At 45.1% G+C, this 20436-nt stretch overlaps 1 protein-coding gene and 2 long non-coding RNA genes across 3 annotated transcripts in view; 2 read left to right on the top strand and 1 right to left on the bottom strand.

Moving 5' to 3' along the window:
• LOC310827694 (uncharacterized protein) overlaps positions 1-20436 on the bottom strand; it is a 940809-nt gene that overhangs the window by 146108 nt on the left and 774265 nt on the right. The window lies entirely within an intron of this gene.
• The window catches only part of LOC310827908, a 102047-nt gene that overhangs the window by 27095 nt on the left and 54516 nt on the right, over positions 1-20436 (top strand). The window lies entirely within an intron of this gene.
• On the top strand, positions 17341-19496 carry LOC310827912. The gene is made up of 2 exons (XR_014556553.1): positions 17341-17668; positions 19159-19496. It is a non-coding gene; the product is annotated as an uncharacterized lncRNA (long non-coding RNA).

Below are 20436 nucleotides of genomic sequence, written 5' to 3'. Positions count from 1 at the left end.
TTAAATTTAAAAAGTTTTAAGGATTTATCAGGGGGGCTGACAACAGGGTTACAATATCATCATTTGAATGAAGTATTTAAAAAGGATATGAAGCGAGGATTTGTGGAACAACTATCACAAACAGAGAGAGAGAGACCTGTTAAACAGCAATGTTAAAATGACGTCTAAAATGTATAAGATGTTATTGGAATAGGAGACAAAGGACAAAAAAGTGAAATCTTCAATACTACATTAGGCAATAGTTATTGGTCATAATACAGTAATGGAAGCATGGGGACTATTATGGAATACGGATATAAAATTTGCAGCATGTTATCATTTTAGAGAAAATTATATGAAAATGTTATATAGATGGTACCTAACACCTAGTAGATGGGCAAAAATGTATAAATCAAAATAGAATAAGTGTTAGAAATGTAAAGAGAAAGAAGGTACCTTTTCCCATATGTGGTGGTCTTGTAATAAGGTTAAAGCTTACTGGGAAATGATATATAGTGAATCAACAAAGATGTTTAAGACAGCATTTGTAAAAAAACAGAAGATTTTCTCTTTGGAATTATGGGATCAGAACTACCTAAACAGTATAGAAATTTATTTATTTATGTATGCAACCACAGCTGCAAGAATGTTATTTGTAAAAACCTGCAATTTCAAAAACATATACGAGATATATATGAGAATAGATGAATAAAAGAATAAGATAATTTGGAGTATACAGGAAAGGGCGAAAATAAATGCAAAGAAACGCAGGAAGAGAGGGAAGGGAGTCGGAGTCTGAAATATTAGAATTATTGCTGACTAATTGCTGTAACGTATATAAATGAAAACTATAAATAAAATTATTTTTAAAAGTCTTCATGAAAATTCAGCAGCATTTTAGAGTGCATTTCTCCTAATTCGCATGTTTTGGTGTGGAATTTTGCAAGGAATTTCCCATAATACAATACTTTTTTGATATGTTAAGGTAACTAATATTTGCATTTTTATGCACGTTCTCCCCTAATATACTTTTGGGGGTGGGTCTGGAAAATGGCATTGCCAGATTCAAGGATAGCTATATGTTCAGTTTGTGGATTGTTTCAGGATGTGCAAAGGAGAGGTAGCTTTTCATTTTAATGTAATGGGTCCCATTCCTATTGGTCAAGAATTATGGGAGCTGTAGTCTAGCTAGGAAGAGGCAGTGACATAACCTTCAACTTTTATGTGCCTGTGGCAAAACCTGGCCGCTATCTCTCAGCCACTCACTCCCACCACTCTTGACCGAGCTCTTTCACTCTGTTTTGGGTGCTGCTACCTGAAGCAATTAATTCACTCTTCTGTATGGTAATGTTGGCTCTGGGCCATGCAATCAAACAAAGAATAATCCAACCGCATTTTGACCTTTGCATGATGTGTCTGCACATTCCTTTCCAGGGAAGTTGCAAGAACATCTCATCCCTGTGATGAAGAGGAGAGACTTGATGTCTGCGATTTAGGACATAGGACATGAATGAGATCACTGGTCCGGCTTGCTTAGAATTGCTTCTGAATATCAATTCCTAGGGATCACGATTGTGGAGGCGTCTGCTTCGCTTGAGCCCTCATTGCGGTTTCCCCCTAGGCTTCTGGTTGGTGGCTGTGAGAACATGATGCCGGAATAGTTCAGCCTTTGGCCTGACCCTGCTGAGCCCTGATGTTGGGCCACCTCAACCAAGATTCGTAAAAGTTCAGGTTGGAACAACACACACAGGCTTAGCTGCTTTTCGTTCCAGGGTAAGGGAGGGCGGCGGTTACTCGCTTCTGTGTTTCTGACCTACATAGGCTTCTCCTTGATTATAATAAACATTCTGCCGAAAAGCCATGATGAATAAACAGAGCTTCACGGAGCCTGAGGTCTGACTCTACCCTGGAGTTTAAATTCTCAGGTTGTAAGCAAATCGGCTCACCAAGGCATTTGCTGGAAGGGTTGACGTTGCAAAATTTTAACCTTTCAAGGACAATTTCCCTTGCATCCCACCTCTTCATAATCTCTCTCTCTCCTTCTCCCCCCACAACCATTTCTTAAAAGGAAAGCTCAATATTTCCTGGATGGAGGTTTCTTTGTTTTTTAGGTTTGAGGGGTATGAAGTGGGTGGGTTCTGTATCCTGCTCGTGGTGGGATTTACGTCTCTGCCATTGGTACAAAACTGAGTATTATGAAAGGCAGTGGGGTTTTTTGCATAGTGATCGGCGTGTTGTGCAAATAGAGGGAAGATTCCTGTTGTGGCGTGCTGCTAAGCACAAACTCCTTCTAACAGGAAAGCTCCAGGGTGACAGACACATCCTGGAACACATCTTGATGCTAGACTTTTGTTAAAACGAGTTGAGATTGAGTGCAAAGAGAACTGAGCCCTGTGTAAACAGTACTTGGTTTCCCCTGAATGTTTCAGAATTCTGCACTAAGGCAGCCCAAATTTCGTGCCAAGAAATGCAGAATTCTGCAACCTGTGTATATGAAATTACATTTCCCTAATTCATTCAGCTAGTCAAGGGGGGAGGGTCTGGGCATGGAACCCCAACTTCTCTAGACGATCTGTCAGATACCAGTTTCAACTCTATGAAGCTATTTACAGCAGAATCCTAATGTTGTCTACTCAGAAGTAAATCCTATTGAATTCAATGAGGCTTACTCCCTGGTAAGTGGGGTTGGGATTGCAGCCGTAAACTCTGGAATCTTAATTCAGCATGCTTATTATTGTGAGAATCTAAAGGTTGATCCATGCATGACTTTACATCATTTTATCCCCCTGTGGTTTCGACCTTCCAGCGATGGACAAACCTGTCAGCTTTGATTCCTCATTTTTCCCATTTTAAGTTTAGTTCTCCACATTACCACATCAGTTTGTGATTTTTTAAAAAGAATCCTTAAATTGTTTTTTAAAAATCCTTATGAAAATTTGCCTGCAGATTTTTCCTAATGCATTTGTATTTTGGTGTGCAATTTTGCTCAATATGCATGCTTTAGAATACTTTCCCTAATAGTTGTATTTCCATTACTATAATTTATTTGTTTGTGTTACTTTTACTAATTTACAAGCTTAATTCCAGTATATGCACACACACACACACATATATATATACATACATACATACATTTCTTGACCGGAGAACTGCATTTCAAAATTCAGAGAAGTTCAATTTTTGAGGCATGCCTGTGGTTCAGTTCACCCATTGTTTGAGGAAGTGCAACTTAGATTTGTCTTTAAAAGTGAAACTAAATTGAATTACTCTCCCATACCTACTTACAGAGGAAGACGAATATGGCGTCCATTGAAAAGTGCAATGCATCAGGTGGTACCAGGTTCTACGATACCCTTCCACAAATAGGACACAGAGTATCCTATCTATGATGCCTGTTTTACACCTGCGGAACATCCAGGCATGCACATTTATGTGTGAATTCAGCCTAAGATGTTGCTCTCGCTCCATCCTTGATGAGAGAGCCGTAAGAGCTTTGGATCCCTGTGCAATTATTTGCTCAGGAAATCATCTCATTACTTGTCAAATTTCTCCTTGGCTGTTACTTTCACATAAGGCCGACTAGATATGATGATGCTATATTGGTAATTATGCCAGGTTCTGGCTGTGACACAGAATCGTTCACCATTCGTGGAGGATTTCATAGAAGGTAGCCGTCATTTCCACCCTGGCTGAAGAGCAGTAATGATTTGTTGGAGATTGTAGTGGTGTTAGTTGCTTCTGAGAAAGCTTGTTCAGCGCCTTGGGACCTAATCAGCATGACTCAGCCAGACCTTAACGAGGTTGCTAAAGCAACCCGACATGTCGACTGTATGATCTGGAAGTCGACAAATTATTCCAACCACTTGGGTGTCTTACGTGCCCAATATCGCCGGCATGGCTCAGCAGAAACCCTAAATAGTGTGGGTGCACAGTTCCAGGTGGGGCATACTAATTCACTTCTGGCCAACAGCTGCATATTGCAGTTGCAAACTATGGAAGATGCACAGCTTGTGGAAGATGTTTCCACCACCTGCACGTCAACCAAGACTCTTATATAAACCAATAAGGGGTCACTGGGCTGCCAGTAACATCCTCTTGGTGGTTCTCGAGCTGAGACTGCAGAAAAGCCTGTTCCTCTCATCTGGGTCTAAAGAGTTTTGCTATGGCACAAGGGTAGGGTTGCCTGCCAAAGGAAAATTATGGTCTGGCTCAGAGTGGAGGGTGAGAAAGCTTCTCCCCTCCATTTATTTTTATTTTTGGTTTGCTCTCGGCTTGTTGCCAGATTTGTGTGTATGTAAAACACAATCTGGGGTTGGAAGACCATGATTCTGCATTACTCTGCAGTGTGTCCATTTGGAAACAGACGTAGGTGGTCCCAGTAGCGTGGGATGTGGCAGGTGGGCATATATACCAAGTTGGCAAGCGCCACTTCCTTTTTCATTTACCTGGGGCAGGTGCAGGGAGGAAAACCAAACAAGGGGCATATTTTCACATCCGGATCAGTGAAATACACTCACCCTTGTGGATGGCAGGATCCAGACTCAATCTAGGTTGAAAGCAGCATGTTGAGGATTGAGAAAATCTACATTTTTTGTGCTATGAACAGATTGGTGTGCCCACTGCCTATGACTGAAGCTGCCGCCCTGTACATACCTAAGTAAATGTAAAGGAACCCCTGACCATTAGGTCCAGTCATGGCCGACTATAGGATTGCGGTGCTCATCTCACTTTATTGGCCAAGGGAGCCGGTGTACAGCTTCCGGGTCATGTGGTGAACCACTTCTGGCGAACCAGAGCAGCGCACGGAAACGCCGTTTACCTTCCCGCCGGAGCAGTACCTATTTATCTACTTGCACTGGCATGCTTTTGAACTGCTAGGTTGGCAGGAGCAGGGACCGAGCAACGGGAGCTTACCCCGTTGCGGGGATTCAAACCACCGACCTTCTGATTGGCAAGTCCTAGGCTCTGTGGTTTAACCCACAGTGCCACCCATGTCCCTTCCTGTACATACCTACCTGGGCCCAAATTCCATTTAACTCAGTAGGGCTTACTCCTGCGTAAACATGCATAGGATTGCAGTGTAAATAGGTTTACCTTACCCAGACACCTAAATAGTAAAGGGTGATTTTTGTTTTTTTACAAGCACAGCAGAGTAAAAATAAATAAATCAGTTTCAAATGAGCTGGATGGAGTCCTTTGTTTACTGCATGGCAATCCCTCTGACTTGTAAACTGCATTGGCAGAGAGTTTGAGGCCATTAAGATTCACATTTAATATTTACAAATCCCTGTTTATCTCTAAATGCCTTTCTGCCTGTGCTATCAGCGCTCGCCTGCCTTGCCTCTGTGCGTGATGTGTTACGTTGCACCCTGATTACGGTTAGGAGAACCTGCAGGCAAAATCTGGCACAAAAGTGTGTTTGCACTTTCCCAAATCATGTAGGCTACTGCCTCAAAGGGTGCAGAGCTAAATGTATGTATTTTTTTCAAATATATGTATATATATAACAGGTTTTCAGCTGAACGGAAGTTTGGAATGTAAAGCAGGAGCGGATCATCTGCTTATGTTGCCATGATGGGTCCTTCTGGGTTTTCCATGAGTCTAGTGCCTTGATTTGCCAACAAAGGTCCGTATAGTTAAAGCCCTGGTTTTCCCAGTAGTGATGCATGGAAGTGAGAGCTGGACCATAAAGAAGGCTGATCGCCGAAGAATGGATGCTTTTGAATTCTGGTGCTGGAGGAGACTCTTGAGAGTCCCATGGACTGCAAGAAGATCAAACCTCTCCATACTGAAGGAAATCAACCCTGAGTGCTCACTGGAAGGACAGATTGTGAAGCTGAGGCTCCAATACTTTTGCCACCTCATGAGAAGAGAAGACTCCCTGGAAAAGACCCTGATGTTGGGAAAGATGGAGGGCACAAGGAGAAGGGAACGACAGAGGATGAGATGGTTGGACAGTGTTCTCGAAGCTACCAGCATGAGTTTGGCCAAACTGCGGGAGGCAGTAGAAGACAGGAGTGCCTGGCGTGCTCTGGTCCATGGGGTCATGAAGAGTCGGACATGACTAAACAACAACAACAGTGCCTTGATACAGAGAAGCTGTTTTCTGCATGCTTCCCTTATGAGGAGCCACTGCATGTGAAAGGCGCTTGGGCTAGGGATCGGAGAGGAATTCAATTCTGTTCGCATTTAAAGGCAAGCCTACCAGATTTGCCCTTTCTGAAACAATATGCAGACCAAAGCATGGCCATCCTTTGACACCTGCATTTCTCTGAATTTTTCAATACAGTTCTCTATCCAAGGAATGCATAGGAAAATGAACCTACTGGAGTGATGTGTGCCTAAAAATGCACATAATAGTTAACACACAAAAATGGGTTATTTTATGGGAAATTGGTTTACCAAAAAAAAAATGCCTTTATTAGGTAACAATGCATGCAAATATATTAGAAGAAAATCAGCCTAAAATGCTGATGGATTTTCATGAGGACTTAAAAAGAAAAGTTGCAATGTGATGCGGAAATGTGGAGAGCTAAACTTAAGATTGCAAAAATGAAAAACAGAGGGAAACCAAAATTGCTTGATTCAGCTATCCCTAAACATGGTTCAGAGAAACAGATAGTGCTGTGGTTTGGCAGAGTAAGGTTGCAGATGCTGAAATGCAGGTGAACTCCAGAATGAACTGGGGTTTTGGCAACTTTGTGATTTCCACCATGCATGGGCATCTAGAGAAGCACTTAGGGAATTTGTAGCCTTCACACTGTGAAAGGGGGTCTTCCCAGCCATCTGGTAAATATGACAGAGGGAACAGTTCTGCAGTTTTAGACTCGGGGTTTTATAGGCGCCTGCCTCCTTAGAAAGTGAACAGGGAGAAGGCTATTCCTCTCTCTCTCTCTCTCTCTCTCTCTCTCTCTCTCTCTCATATATAATAATAGAACCCAGGGCAATCCAATAAAACTAAATGTTGAAAGATTCAGGACAGGCAAAAGAACTATCTTTTCCACAAAGAACGTAGCTGATCTATAGAATTTGCCCCCGGAATTATTGATTTACATACAGCTTAATGTCAGGGTGACTTCTATGCACTCCTTCAAGTACGCTGGATCTTAAGTTGTACAGATTTTTTAAACATTAAGGCCAGTACTTCAAATTTGGTCCAGTAATGCGTAGGGTTGAATAATTCTGAGCAGAGGAGTTTGTTTCCGTTATGGCTGTGTTGGCTGGTGGGACACCTAGGGGGTATTTTGGAGGGGCACCAGTTTGGGAAGGCTGCCTTGGGACGACCTCCCTCTTGTTGTGCACCTTGAGGCCCCACCAGTGCCACAAAGCTCATGTTGTGGGCCCAGTGGTGTGGGTCCTGTTTATATTTTTTTAGCTAGAGAGGGAGAGAGGGAGAGAGTCCTTTCCCCTGATTGCTCCGCTTGTAATCTTGCTCCAGGAGGGCTTTGTGATATCTGGGATAGAAGGTTATGTGACCTTCAAGTGTGAACAAGCTGATGGAGGCGCAGTGGAAGGGATAAGCCCCTGAAGTGATTCTGCAAGGAATGATTTGGTGACAAGGTGCTGAAAGCAAGGCTGTCAAATTCACAGCTGTCAGACCATAGGTACTTGGAGATGGGGCTGCAACAAGGGGGGCGGGTAGTCAACACAGTGCCCTCCAGATATTGATAGGCCCCAGTTCCCACCATCCCTGAGTCCATCGGCCTTTCTGATGGGGCTGGTGAGAGCCCAGCTGACTCCGGCTCCAAAAGCTGAGGAGGCCCAACACCATCTTGTCTGTGAGTCCTGGAATATCTGCTCTCCCCTGCTTTGAATTGCCTCTTTCAACCTACAAAAGTTGAGGATGCTGAACAGACTCTTAGGCCGGGACATTGTTTTGCTGGAGTTTTTGTTGTTGCTGTTATTTTGATATTATTTTTTTGTATCTTTATTTTTTTGATACTACGATTTATGTGGAAATTTTTCAGTTTGGTTGTGTACATTTTGACATGTTTTATTCATTGTTTATGACTCCTGTGTTTGCAATGATGTAGATCGTTCCGTGCTGTAAGCTGCCTTGAGCATGGTTTTAACTAAGGAAAGGTGGCATACAAATAGAGCGAAGATGCAGAGTGCCACAGGTCCTCCCGCCCCTCCTTGGAAGTAAAAAAATGGCCACATTCACACCATGCATTTAAAGCACCAGAATACCATCTTAAGCTCTCATGGCTTCCCCCAAAGCATTCTGGGAGCGGTAGTTTGTTGAGGGTGCTGAGAGTTGTTAGCAGTGGCGTAGCGTGGGGGGTGCAGGGGGGGCCCAGCCGCACCGGGCGCAACATCTGGGGGTTAGGGTTAGGGGGCGCAAATCCATGGGTTAGGGGGCGCAAATTACTTGCCTTGCCCCGGGTGCTGACAACCCACGCTACGCCACTGGTTGTTAGGAGGTCCCTATTCCCCTCACAGAGCAACAATTTCCAGAGTGGTTTAATACAGGGAAATCTGTGAATTGTAGTTCTGTGAGGGAAATAGGGACCTCCTAACATCTCTCAGCACCCATAACAAACCAGAGCTCCCAGAATTCCATGCAGAAGTCCATGGCTGCTTAAAATCGGTATCATAGTGCTTTAAATGTCTGGTGTGAATGTGGACCACTACACCACACTTATGGATGAACACACTGCAGAGCTGATGTGAGCTAGCAATAGAGAGGCTGAGTTGTACTGTGGCTTTTACCTGCCTTTGGCCAGCATAGTATGCCTTGGTGGGAGGTTGGGGCTTGCAACCCCTCCAAAAACCCCACCCCTCTGTGGGTCAGAAAGCTGACAAGATCTGTGGTCGGCTTCTAGATTTCACCTAAATCAAAATTTCACGACAACTTTGGACGTCACTGCTTGGGGGAAACCTCTGAGGAATTTCGAGTGGTGTTTTTGGTAACAATGTTTAGTGAAGATGTCCAAGGTTTTTTGGGGGCGGCGGCACGGCTCTTGTGTAGACCATGGAGGATGAAAGGAAGTAAAAAAACGAGCCAGCCAGCAGGTTCTTAGCAGGGCATTCCTGGCAACCACAAGGAGTCAGCGGGCCCAAAGAAATGCTTTGCCTTCTAGATTCAAACTATGTGTGGTTCCTCGCTGGTGCAGTTCTTTCTGTTAGTGTTTTTCTTAATACAGAGCAGCTGTGGAGGCTGTGATCAAGGACAGGAGGAATTCTGGGGAGTGGGGCAGCTCAAATTTGTGCTCAAATTCGTGCACACACACACACCAGCAAGGTACATTTCCACCCGTGGTATGAATGTTAGAAAGACGCTGGATTATAAAATAAGGGGTTAATTGCGGCAAGGGTAAATTTAAAGAAACAAAACAATTTTAAAATTAAGTTAAAAGTATGGGAAGAATTTGCTAAAAATTTATTCAGAAATTAGAATACAGAAAGGGGAGGTATGAGGAAGTCGGGAAAGCAAGTTATAAGAAAGAAAAATTAGAATTTATATGTGTTTTATGTTTGTGTTTTCTTTTTTATATTGTTTTACTATTTTGTTTTTTCTTTATTTGTGTTATGTTTGAATTTGTGAAAATTTGAATAAAAATTTATTTTGTTTAAAAAAAAAACATTTCCACCCGTGGTAGAAAATGTTTTGGGAACAGTTCTGGGTACTTTTCCTGTGATGCGTATTATCCTGAAAACACACACCAAACAAATATATTGAAAAATTCAGTCTGTTTGTTGATTGTTGGTGTGTAAAATTCCAAGGCGACGTTGAACCTTATATTTTATTCTCACTCATAAAATCTGACATCCCGCTTAAAATACAACAGTAAGGCAGGACAATAGATGTACACAGCAATCTTTAAACTGTACTTTTTGTATATGCAAAAATGCTTTTATGAAATTTTATTTCATGTTTACATATGTAGATGAAACTTTACGTTTGCTTTTGAAAACCCCGAAACGAAGAATATCAAACACATATAAAACTAAAAACAGCTGTTCTTGAAACAAAAACGCAGTCTTCTTTACCACAGTCTTGAGTTAAGGGTCTGGTGGCAGGAGAGGGGCCTGCTTAACCCTTTCCCTCCCTCCTCTTTGCTCAAAACCGGCTCTACCTGCCCAGTTGCTTTTTTATGTGCTGTTTTCTCACTGTGAAGAGAGATAGAAGTGGGATTGCACCAAATAGCTGGCAGGGAAAGGGTTCAACAAGCCCCTCGCTTTCCCTGATGCTGCTCCTCCACTTACAGCCTTGCTTTAAAAATAACAACCACGACCCTTCGAGGGGAAAAAGTTACACGACCCGATTGTCACATGCCATTTGAGCGCGAGTCCTTTTCTTGTTTGTTTCCTCAGCCTCTTTGGTATCACCCAGAGGCACAAGAGCAGTTGTGTATCATGTCCGCCTGTCGTCTGGTCTCCATCAGAGTGTTGGAGCTGATGGCCTGGAAGCTTTGGAAAGTTTTTTCCCCCCCTTTTCAGTTGGCTGATAAAAAGGGCAGCGAGCATTCTCAGTATTACACGTTCTGGAGCACCAATCTTATCGGCTCCACTTAGGGTGCATTCTATATGTACGCTGCAGGCCAGCAGTCAAGAGTGCCAAGCTGAAGTATGTGGAGCGAGATTCCTGGCTGCGCGCAGGGGATGCATAGAGGGCGGCCAGCAGTTGCCGTATCACGTTGCGGGTCACAGAATCTGTCACATTAGCAGTGGGACGGGGGACCCTTTTTTCAGGGCCGTGTTCCCTTCTGGGAAAGCTTCTGGGGGCCAGAGGCAGAAGTAGGCAGAGAAAGGAATGTAGGTTTTACCTTTATGCAGCCAGCAGGTTTCTGCACACACCCCTCTCTGTCCTGTATCCTGGGAGACATTGTTGGAGTTCCAAGGGCACATTCAAACCAGGCCAAAACATTCAAACAGGATGCAAAGTAGGGCTGGGCAGGGGGTGTGGCCTGGCAGAGGGGGTGTGGCCTGGGGCAGAGTCTCAAGGGCCAGAAAGAAAGTCCCCAAGGGCCACATTTGGGCCCCTGGACCTGAGGTTCCACACCCCAGTTTTAGGAACTGTGGAATCTGACTGGCTTCCTCTTCTGTGTTCTGAAAAAAACCCACAACCCTTCGTTTTAGATGCTTTTTCTCTTCCCTTCCAGCGCAGCCAGTTCATTTAAATTTTTTTGCAATGCTGCCAAGGCAGGATAAGATGCTCAAGCATCTTCATCAGAAAGAACACAGAAGGTCTCTGATTGTGGTGGTGTCAGAAGGAGCATTTTAATTAATCTGTGCGTCTCCTGACTGTAGCCTGATTCATCATCGCAGCTATTAGGCTTGGCTGAAGCCATGTGGAAGGGCCTGCTTTTGTGGCTAATAGCTGGCCCACACAACCCGTGGCTACCTAGAGGTCTTGCTCTCGATTTGTTGGGTATGGAACGAGCCTGCAAAAGGAGCTGCTTGCTTTTCCTTTCTAAAGAGACTCCGGTGTTTCCCACCGAAGATTGCGTCTTATTGTAGAATCTTAGTGCTGGAAGAGTCATCTGGCCCAACCCTCTGCAATTCACTTCTCCCAGCCTTTTTTCTGGGGGAAGGAGAGAAGACAATCCCCACCTGCAGCAGGCCAACTTAGAACCATAGAATTGTAGAGCTGGAAGGGAGCCTGATGATCATCTAGACCAACCCCCTGCAATGCAGGAATCTTTTGCCTTGCCCTGGATCTGACATCATATAGTGTGGGGCTGGAGGGAAATAACCTCGCAGGGCCAGAACAGAAGGCCTGGTGAACCTGATTTGGGCAGTGGGATGAAGGTTCCTGCATCCTTGCCTTTGAGAGCAGGACACACCCACCCTGCAAAACCCACCCACACGGAACCTTAGTCAGTAAAACAGGCTTTCTCATCCCAATGTGCTACAACTGCAACACTTGATTAAAGCCTATGGATTTGGGGCAGGGGGAGAAACACATAAAGTCACATTAAGCAGCCTTTGATGCTTCAGCAGAAATCCATAAAGGCTTTGTAAACGGCTATGGGCTGGCGGGATTCATATACGAAGGTAAGTATTGTTTAAAATAGATTGGAGAGAACTGTTCGGTCTCGATGAGCAAAGTGTACCGTGGGGAAACGGCTGTCCAGTGGGATCAATATATTGAAGGTAGTAGCCCAGGCAGAGTGCTTACTGAGAAACGCTCCTGATGAAAGGGAAAGCTAGGCAGCCATTTCCACCTATGAATAGGCTTTATCTTGCATCTCCCCCTCTCTCTCTCTCCAAAGATATATTTTAAAAATTGCTCGGAACCGTACTTTTAGAGCTCGCATTGATTTGCAAAGTCCCTGAAGCAGATGTATAGAGGGAACTCTTGGGAGATCTTTTGTCGGGGAGCTGTGAGATTCTGATCTTGGGTGGCTCAGTTCAACCTAGCTCAAATTATTACATTATAAAAGGCAAGAGAATGCAGGCAGTAGGGGGTGGTGGGGGTGGTGGAGAGAAGCATACACACACAGAGAGAGAAAGAGAATGGAAGCAGGGCCTACTCCATCAGATCTGCTTAAAGACTAGCTGCCTTTGGCTCTCAACCGCCACCAGGAAGCAGCCATTCCATAAGGATGTAGCAGAGAGGGGAAAGTGGTCAACATTTTCTAGCATTACACCACTGAGTTGGATTTGTGGTGCTGCAGAGGGGTGGTTTGGTGCTTGTTGGTTCAGCAATTTGGTTTTTTTGGATATTGAGCAATAGGCCCAGCCAAAGTCAGCTGAACTGACGGAGTAGCCCTGCTTCTCACCTCCCTCCCTCTCTGCTTCCTTCTTCGGTAATAATAATAATAATAATAATAATAATAATAATAATAATATATTTGTACCCCGCCCATCTGGCTGGGTTTCCCCAGCCACTCTGGGCGGCTTCCAACAAAGATGAAAAATACACTAAAATGTCACATATTAAAAACTTCCCTGAACAGGGCTGTCTTCAGATGTCTTCTGAATGTCAGGTAGTTGTTTATCGCTTTGACATCTGATGGGAGGGCGTTCCACAGGGCGGGCGCCACTACCGAGAAGGCCCTCTGCCTGGTTCCCTGTAACTTGGCCTCTCGCAGTGAGGGAACTGGACACTGAGGTCCAGCTCCGAGGGCCTTCTGGCGGTTCCCTCACTGCGAGAGGCCAAGTTACAGGGAACCAGGCAGAGGGCCTTCTCGGTAGTGGCGCCCGCCCTGTGGAACGCCCTCCCACCAGATGTCAAAGCGATAAACAACTACCTGACATTCAGAAGACATCTGAAGACAGCCCTGTTCAGGGAAGTTTTTAATATGTGACATTTTAGTGTATTTTTCATCTTTGTTGGAAGCCGCCCAGAGTGGCTGGGGAAACCCAGCCAGATGGGCGGGGTACAAATATATTATTATTATTATTACCGAAGAAGGAAGCAGAGAGGGAGGGAGATGAGAAGCAGGGCTACTCCGTCAGTTCAGCTGACTTTGGCTGTCCCTCTCCCTCAACTGCTATCTTGTCCTTACGTCAGGCTGCAGCAGAGGGAGAGGTCCAAGATGGGGGTCACCCCACTGAGAGGCCAGATCCTTTTGGCTGATTGTTTCCCTGAAATGTCTCCATCCCAGCTTTCAGGGTTTCCCTGAGTCATGGGCTAAGTCAGGTGCACACAAAAGTCTTGCAGGACATCCTGGTCCCTCTGTTGGGCACCTCGTGGACGAAGAAGGAGATGCTTAATTTTTTCCCTTGTACTCTGCCTTGAACTCCTTAGGAGGAAAGGTGGGGAATAAATGATGACAATGATGAAACATATTTGTTAATCATCAGCATCATCGTAAATAAGAAGTAAGTCTCTTTGTGTAGGGGCTTGCATTTAATAATATTTATACCCTGCCCATCTGGCTGGGTTGCCTCTGCCAAAAAAGGAAGAGAGAAATGCAAAGATGAAATAAGTAAAAAAAGTGCTCCACTTTCACTTTGTGCTCGGAGCAGGATGCTCCCAGAACAAGCCACATCTCAAGGCAAGCAGCAAAAGTTCATGCAAATCTACCCAGGGTTTCCTTTACTGGGCAGTTGGAGTTACCATGACTTTGTTTAGTAAAGAAACAAGAGTGTTGCAATACCTCCTTTCTCTCTCCCCCGCCCCCCTGCAATGGAGCATTTTCCCAGGATGTTTTGGGCATTGTTGCCATTTTAACACCTGATACGGCTCGTGCTTTATTGCCCTCCTGTTGTCGGAGGGCCAGAGTCGCTGTCTGCTTTGCATTCCCCGATTCTTCGGCAGCTCCCTGGGATACACTTCCCAACTTCTAGCTCACCTTTCAGAAGCGCCTGTAAAGAACAGACAATAATAAACATGCAGCCTCTTACCCCACAGAGCAACCATCTGATATTTAGGAGTTTAAGAGTTCAAAGAGGATTAAATCATCACTGGCAATGAGAGAGAGAGAGAGAAAGACGAGAGGAGGGGGGGGGAACAACCCACCATGTTCTTGCTTTTCAGAGGTGGAACTGGCAGCAGCTGTTCTAATATTTCATGCGCTGAAAAAGATGGGAGCTTTGATGGGGAGGTGGTGGTGGAATCGCTCAAGAGTTAGCCTCCTGGCTACAAATGGAATGGGCCTTTATTCCTTGGGAGAAAGTAGGTGCAGCAGAAAGTGTGTGTGTGTGTGTGTGTGTGTGTGTGTGTGTAAACAATGCTACATACACAAAATTATGGCTGCTCACACACCCCTGGGTTTATTGATCTGGAATATTCACCAGTTCCTGATTCTGTGCTGCAACCATTCATGCATGTTTGCTCCCCCCCCCCCTGATTCTCTGGGATGTAGGGAGACCTGCTTCCTAGGCAATGGTTGGTGGTGCCCATTGGGGCTGGTAGGGCGGAAGCCAGGGAGCCGGGCAGTAGGTGGCGCCATAGCCAATGGCCAGTAGAATTGGTGAATTCTAGATTATCTCTTGAGTTCTACAAGGGCAAAACTGAGCCCCAGGAGGAGGAAGGTGACAGCCAGTGCTATCCCTTGGACTGGTTGTAAGTAACAAGGGAAGACAGTGGCTGTCTGAGGGCCCCATTCATCCTAATGGACAAGACTCTACTGTTTCTACTTACCATAGCACAGTCATCACCTGCTAGACATTATGGCCTATAACTCCCACCAGCCCCATCCAACAAAATTAGAGGGCACCTGCTTGGCAAAGGTTGCCATAGTAACCCGGTAGCGAGCACCAAATCATCCCTTCATCGACATGCTCTGTGATACACAAGAAAGCTGGGATCAAAACAAGTTTAGGGACCTAACATAGTACAGATGGGGCACTTTCAAAGGATCCGGGAGGGGGTGGGAATCAGCAACTAGAGAAATGTTCAGATATTAACCTCATTTCCCTGCAACTCAAGGACACACATTGTGTGTGTGTGTGTGTTTACATGTGTATAGCATAAATTAGTACATTTTTATTTTCACAATGCATCTCATTCCCAAAGTACTAAAATATTCAGAATCCCAAATAAGCCTGAGTTAGCTGGCAAGCTTCAGTGTAAACTACAAACCTAGTACAAAACAGGAGTATTTTCCAAAACTGGAAACTTTTTGGGCACTATTAATTCATCGCATCTGTGGGTGCTTCCTTATGGGAGTTTAAAACTTTTTAAAAGGGTGGGTTTTGCTGGAGACAGGTGTTTTTTTAACGTACTGGATATTCCCCAAAAAGAGAGAACCTGGATTAATCCCTCCATAAATACCCATCTGGAAGCACCATGTAGCTAAATGGTCTGGAAGTTCTCTTCTCTGAGAGCCAGTGTGGTGTAGTGGTTAAGAGCGGTAGTCTCATAATCTGGTGAACCGGGTTCGATTCCCTGCTCCTCCACATGCAGCTGCTGGGTGACCTTGGGCTAGTCACACTTCTCTGAGGTCTCTCAGCCTCACTCACCTCACAGAGTGTTTGTTGTGGGGGAGGAAGGGAAAGGAGAATGTTAGCCGCTTTGAGACTCCTTAGGGTAGTGATAAAGCAGGATATCAAATCCAAACTCTTCTTCTAAGTTTCTTCTTCTGTCTCTATTTCTCCTCTATGTCTCCTCTCAAGAGGTGGTCATCTGCCTGCTGACATGACCTAACTGTGGCTTAGAAACCCACATTTCAGGACCACCTGCATTGCAGCAAAGCCCTGCTCCCCCTTGCACAAGGGTTGCATCCAATATTTGTCATAGTGGACCCATCGAAATCAATGGGCCCATGTTAATTTCAATGGGTTTCTATTGTTAACATTGGATATGACTAGGGATGTGTGGCATCTTTTCCCGTTTCACCCGGTATTCATTGCGTGCATCAGTTTCTGTTCTGCTGCAGTTCAGCTTCTGCTGTGGCGAAATTACACAAGTTACATAATTACATTGTTAATGACTATTATTCTTATTAAGTGTACTTACCACCTGCCCTGCTTCCAAAGGAACCCCATTGTCACCTTTTCCACAGTCTGTACCACTGCCCCAAGGGAGAAGGCAAACTCAGGGTAGCTGAGTGGCTTTGCATTCAGAAGACCTCTGGGTAGGGATGGGAAAAGACTCCTTGGAGAACCGCGGCCGGTCAATGTAGGCAATAATGAACTACATGGATCAATGCTTAGTTTTTCTGCTCCTCCTCCTTGCTCATCTCCTTACTTGCTAGCTTAGAGAGAGCAAGTGAACAGCCATCAATAGCAAGGATGGGTGACAGCTAGGAGGCATCAGGAGTTGATAGTGAGTCCCCTGTTGTAGCATGGGCCCCATCAGGCCTTAAAATGATGCCAACCCCTGGCGTGCTTTGTTGTTGTGCGCTAGTAAGGGACTGATTTTCACAGTAAGAATTCCAGAAGCAGAGCCCAGAGTGGGGACTGGAGAGTCATAGAATCATAGAGTTGGAAGAGACCACAAGGGCCATCGAGTCCAACCCCCTGCCAAGCAGGAAACACCATCAGAGAACTCCTGACATATGGTTGTCAGGCCTCTGCTTAAAGACCTCCAAAGAAGGAGACTCCACCACACTCCTTGGCAGCAAATTCCACTGTCGAACAGCTCTTACTGTCAGGAAGTTCTTCCTAATGTTTAGGTGGAATCTTCTTTCTTGTAGTTTGGATCCATTGCTCCGTGTCCGCTTCTCTGGAGCTGCAGAAAACAACCTTTCTCCCTCCTCTATGTGACATCCTTTTATATATTTGAACATGGCTATCATATCACCCCTTAACCTCCTCTTCTCCAGGCTAAACATGCCCAGCTCCCTTAGCCGTTCCTCATAAGGCATCGTTTCCAGGCCTTTGACCATTTTGGTTGCCCTCCTCTGCTTTGCAGACTGCTGCGGATCCTAGCAGCGTGCATAAGAATGCTGCCATCTCTCTTCTGCATTCATGTTGCTCCCAAATGAGTAATTGCTGCCCAAGATCTGCACTTTCCCTCCCTTGAGCTTTGCACCCACCCAGAATCTGTGCCGGGAAATACACTGTCTGTTGTTGTCACAGTAGCTCTTGTTCGCCGGAGCGCTGAGAAACCGCCATGGCGATAACGACGACTAATGAGTTTGCAGCCTATCTCCTCTGTGATAGCAGCAGCAGCTGCCGGCAGGTCCCTGTGACATTCTGGAGTTGTTCTGTGAGTCGGCAGAAAAACTAATCCCTGTAACGGAAGAGAAGCATGCCTCTTTGAGGATCAAAATCATGGGGGAATCTCTCTGAGATAAAAGTGCACATAGAACGCTGTTCAGTTCTCTGGGATACCCACGATTCTGCACAAGTACAGAATTTAGTATAAGGCACTTCATTTAGCCTCCTGAAAATTTCGTCTTTAGTTTTTAACTGTTCCTTTTATTTTAATAGAGCACAGCTATGGTCTTGAAATTAAGCTTGGCAGCGTGTGATTCTCAGACACCCAAGGAGAGAGTGGGGAGGTTAAGGGTCAGGGCTTCAGTACTGCCAACATGTTTCACTTACAGCAAAATTTGAGCTGAAAGTCTCGCTGTAGGAATTTCAAGGGAAGCAATACAACCGTGGTTGGATCCGTACATTTCCTCAGGTGGGATTCGCTCCTCCATCCTTGTTGTAACTCCCAACTGCGGGAAGCGAAAGAAATTATGCAAAGGAAGCAAAATATGCACAGGTTGCAGAATATATGCAGGTTGCAGAATCAAGTTTTTCTTGGTGCTGAACTACAGAGGTGCATCTGTTTCATTTATGCATTTATTTGAGAGTGCAGGGGATCCACAGTGCCAGCTGGAGGGCCTCCTTACTTTTCCTCACTTCCATTTTACGTGAGGCTCGGAAAGGTATTTCCCCCCTGGAGAAGCCAAAAGGCCAATAAGAAAAGTGCTAGAGCAAATTGTTGTGGAAATTATGCATCCCCCTCTCTAGAGCTCCACCAGTGATGAAGCTGCTCTGAGCTTTCTCTTTCACATCAGTGATGGGAAGTTACTCCACATGTGCAAAGGAATGTAGTTGAGGAGCATGGGAGCTCTACACCCAGACACACAAATTAGACTTGTTTACATGAATTGGGACAAAGAAGCCAAAACTTGTTTCATTCAGCAATGAGGAAGGAAAGGAAAGGAAAATTTGAAAGACAATTGGCACAGCCTTTGGGGCCTTCCTTTTTGCTCAGCACTGCTAGGTAAAAAGGTAAAGGTAAAGTGACACCTGACCATTAGGTCCAGTCGTGGCCGACTCTGGGGTTGCAGCGCTCATCTTGTTTTACTGGCTGTGGGAGCCGGTGTACAGCTTCTGGGTCATGTGGCCAGCATGACTAAGCCGCTTCGGGTGAACCAGAGCGGTGCACGAAAACGCCGTTTACCTTCCCGCCGGAGCAGTACCTATTTATCTACTTGCACTTTGACGTGCTTTCAAACTGCTAGGTTGGCAGGAGCAGGGACTGAGCAATGGGAGCTCACCCCGTCACGGGGATCCGAACTGCTAACCTTCTGATCTGCAAGTCCTAGGCTCTGTTGTTTAACCCACAGCGCCACCCGCGTCCCTGCACTGCTAGGTAGGGTGGTCCAAAATTAAAGAATGAATGCCATGGCAGAGTGAGTCCACCTTTAGCCCAGAGCTCTAAGCCACTTTTCTCATTTGGTTGTTATTTATTAAATTTCTATTACTCAGCACTGATACTCTCATTTGATACATTGGAATGACCCAGTCACACATGCTATAATGACTTGCTCTCAGAAATCTCCCACTGCATTTCTGTGTTCATAGCTCTTCCAGACACACCTCTTCCTGGTTTCCCCCCAGGTATAATAGAGAAGTTCCTTCCAGAATACCTCTTCCTGTTCTTCAGTAGATAACATGATCCAGGCATGACACTTCCTGGTTTCTTTGTATGCAGTAGAGAAGCCCTTCTAAGTATGCCGCTTTTCGGGTGCAAGAGGCAAGCACCATGCCTCTTCCACAAGAAACGTGCCTTTCATTTTGATTCAGAAAAACAACACCACTGTACTGCAGGTCTGAGAAGTTTGAAAAACCACAGAGTGGGATTCTGTTTCAGCTCAGGCATGTTGATTTTAAGTCTCCCGCACGTTCCTCGCCTCGGTGACGGCTTTGTTAATTAAAGCAAGGTTAGCCCGATCCAATTCATGCTTTAAGTGACTGTTTAACAGAGACGGTTTTGCCACAGGGATGTCAGCTGTAGATTTTGTCTAATTAAGGGCCTAATAGACGTGTCACTTTGCCTTAGGTGGGCATTTATAACAAGCAAGTCTTCCCATGGCGGCTGTGAAAACGAGTGCTGGAATCTGTCCCTCTCGACTCTTCCGATTCAGCGGCTCTATGAAACGGGCTTGGGAAACAGTTTGCAGGCAGGAATCCTCTGCAGTTGTGGAGGCTGCCTGGGGGCGGGACCCCAAGGGGTTAATGTTGTGTGTTGTGTGGCGAATGACCGCATCTTGTGGGGCTTGATTGCTTTTAATTAAAACAATTTTTTTTAAAGGATTTATGTTGGGATTAAGTGGGATAATTATTGATTGATCTCTGCCTTGTAAATTGAAGAGCATTTGGATTAATCACTTTTTAAGTAGGAAATCGCTCTCTGCTCTTTCGACAAGGGAGCCTGTTCCCAGCCCTCTTGACCACTTTGCTTTCCCTGAAAGAGAAATCAAGTCCTGCCACTCCATCTCCTGCTCTATAGCTTTCTCGTTGCTGCAACTCCAGGAATCGATTGCAGGGATCTCTTCCTGGGACAAGTGGTCCCTATCTATCACCGACCTTCCAGCAATCAGAAATGGGTACCTTGCGTTCAGTGTAGCCCTGCTTACAAGGGAGAGGCTGTATTTTCTGGGCTCTCTCTTCCTGGTAAATCCCCTTCTCCGCATTTTGCCTTATAAGGGAGATATATTGGGGTTGCCCGTCGGTTAACTCTGTGCTGGAACTGTCCTTAAAATAGGTATTTCTTTGGTTAAAAAAAATAGACCTTGTTTTTCATTATAAAACAAACTCAAATCAGATTATAATAAAATATGTGAATGCAAGTTCGGGTTAAAAAGAGAGAGAGAGTTCAAATTACAATTTAAAAAC

Source organism: Podarcis gaigeae (genome assembly GCF_964106915.1).
Source record: "Podarcis gaigeae genome assembly, chromosome: 12".
In the NCBI taxonomy this organism is placed as follows: Eukaryota; Metazoa; Chordata; class Lepidosauria; order Squamata; family Lacertidae; genus Podarcis; species Podarcis gaigeae.
Note: the sequence above shows the minus strand (reverse complement) of the source record. Positions and strands in the feature narration are given on the sequence as shown.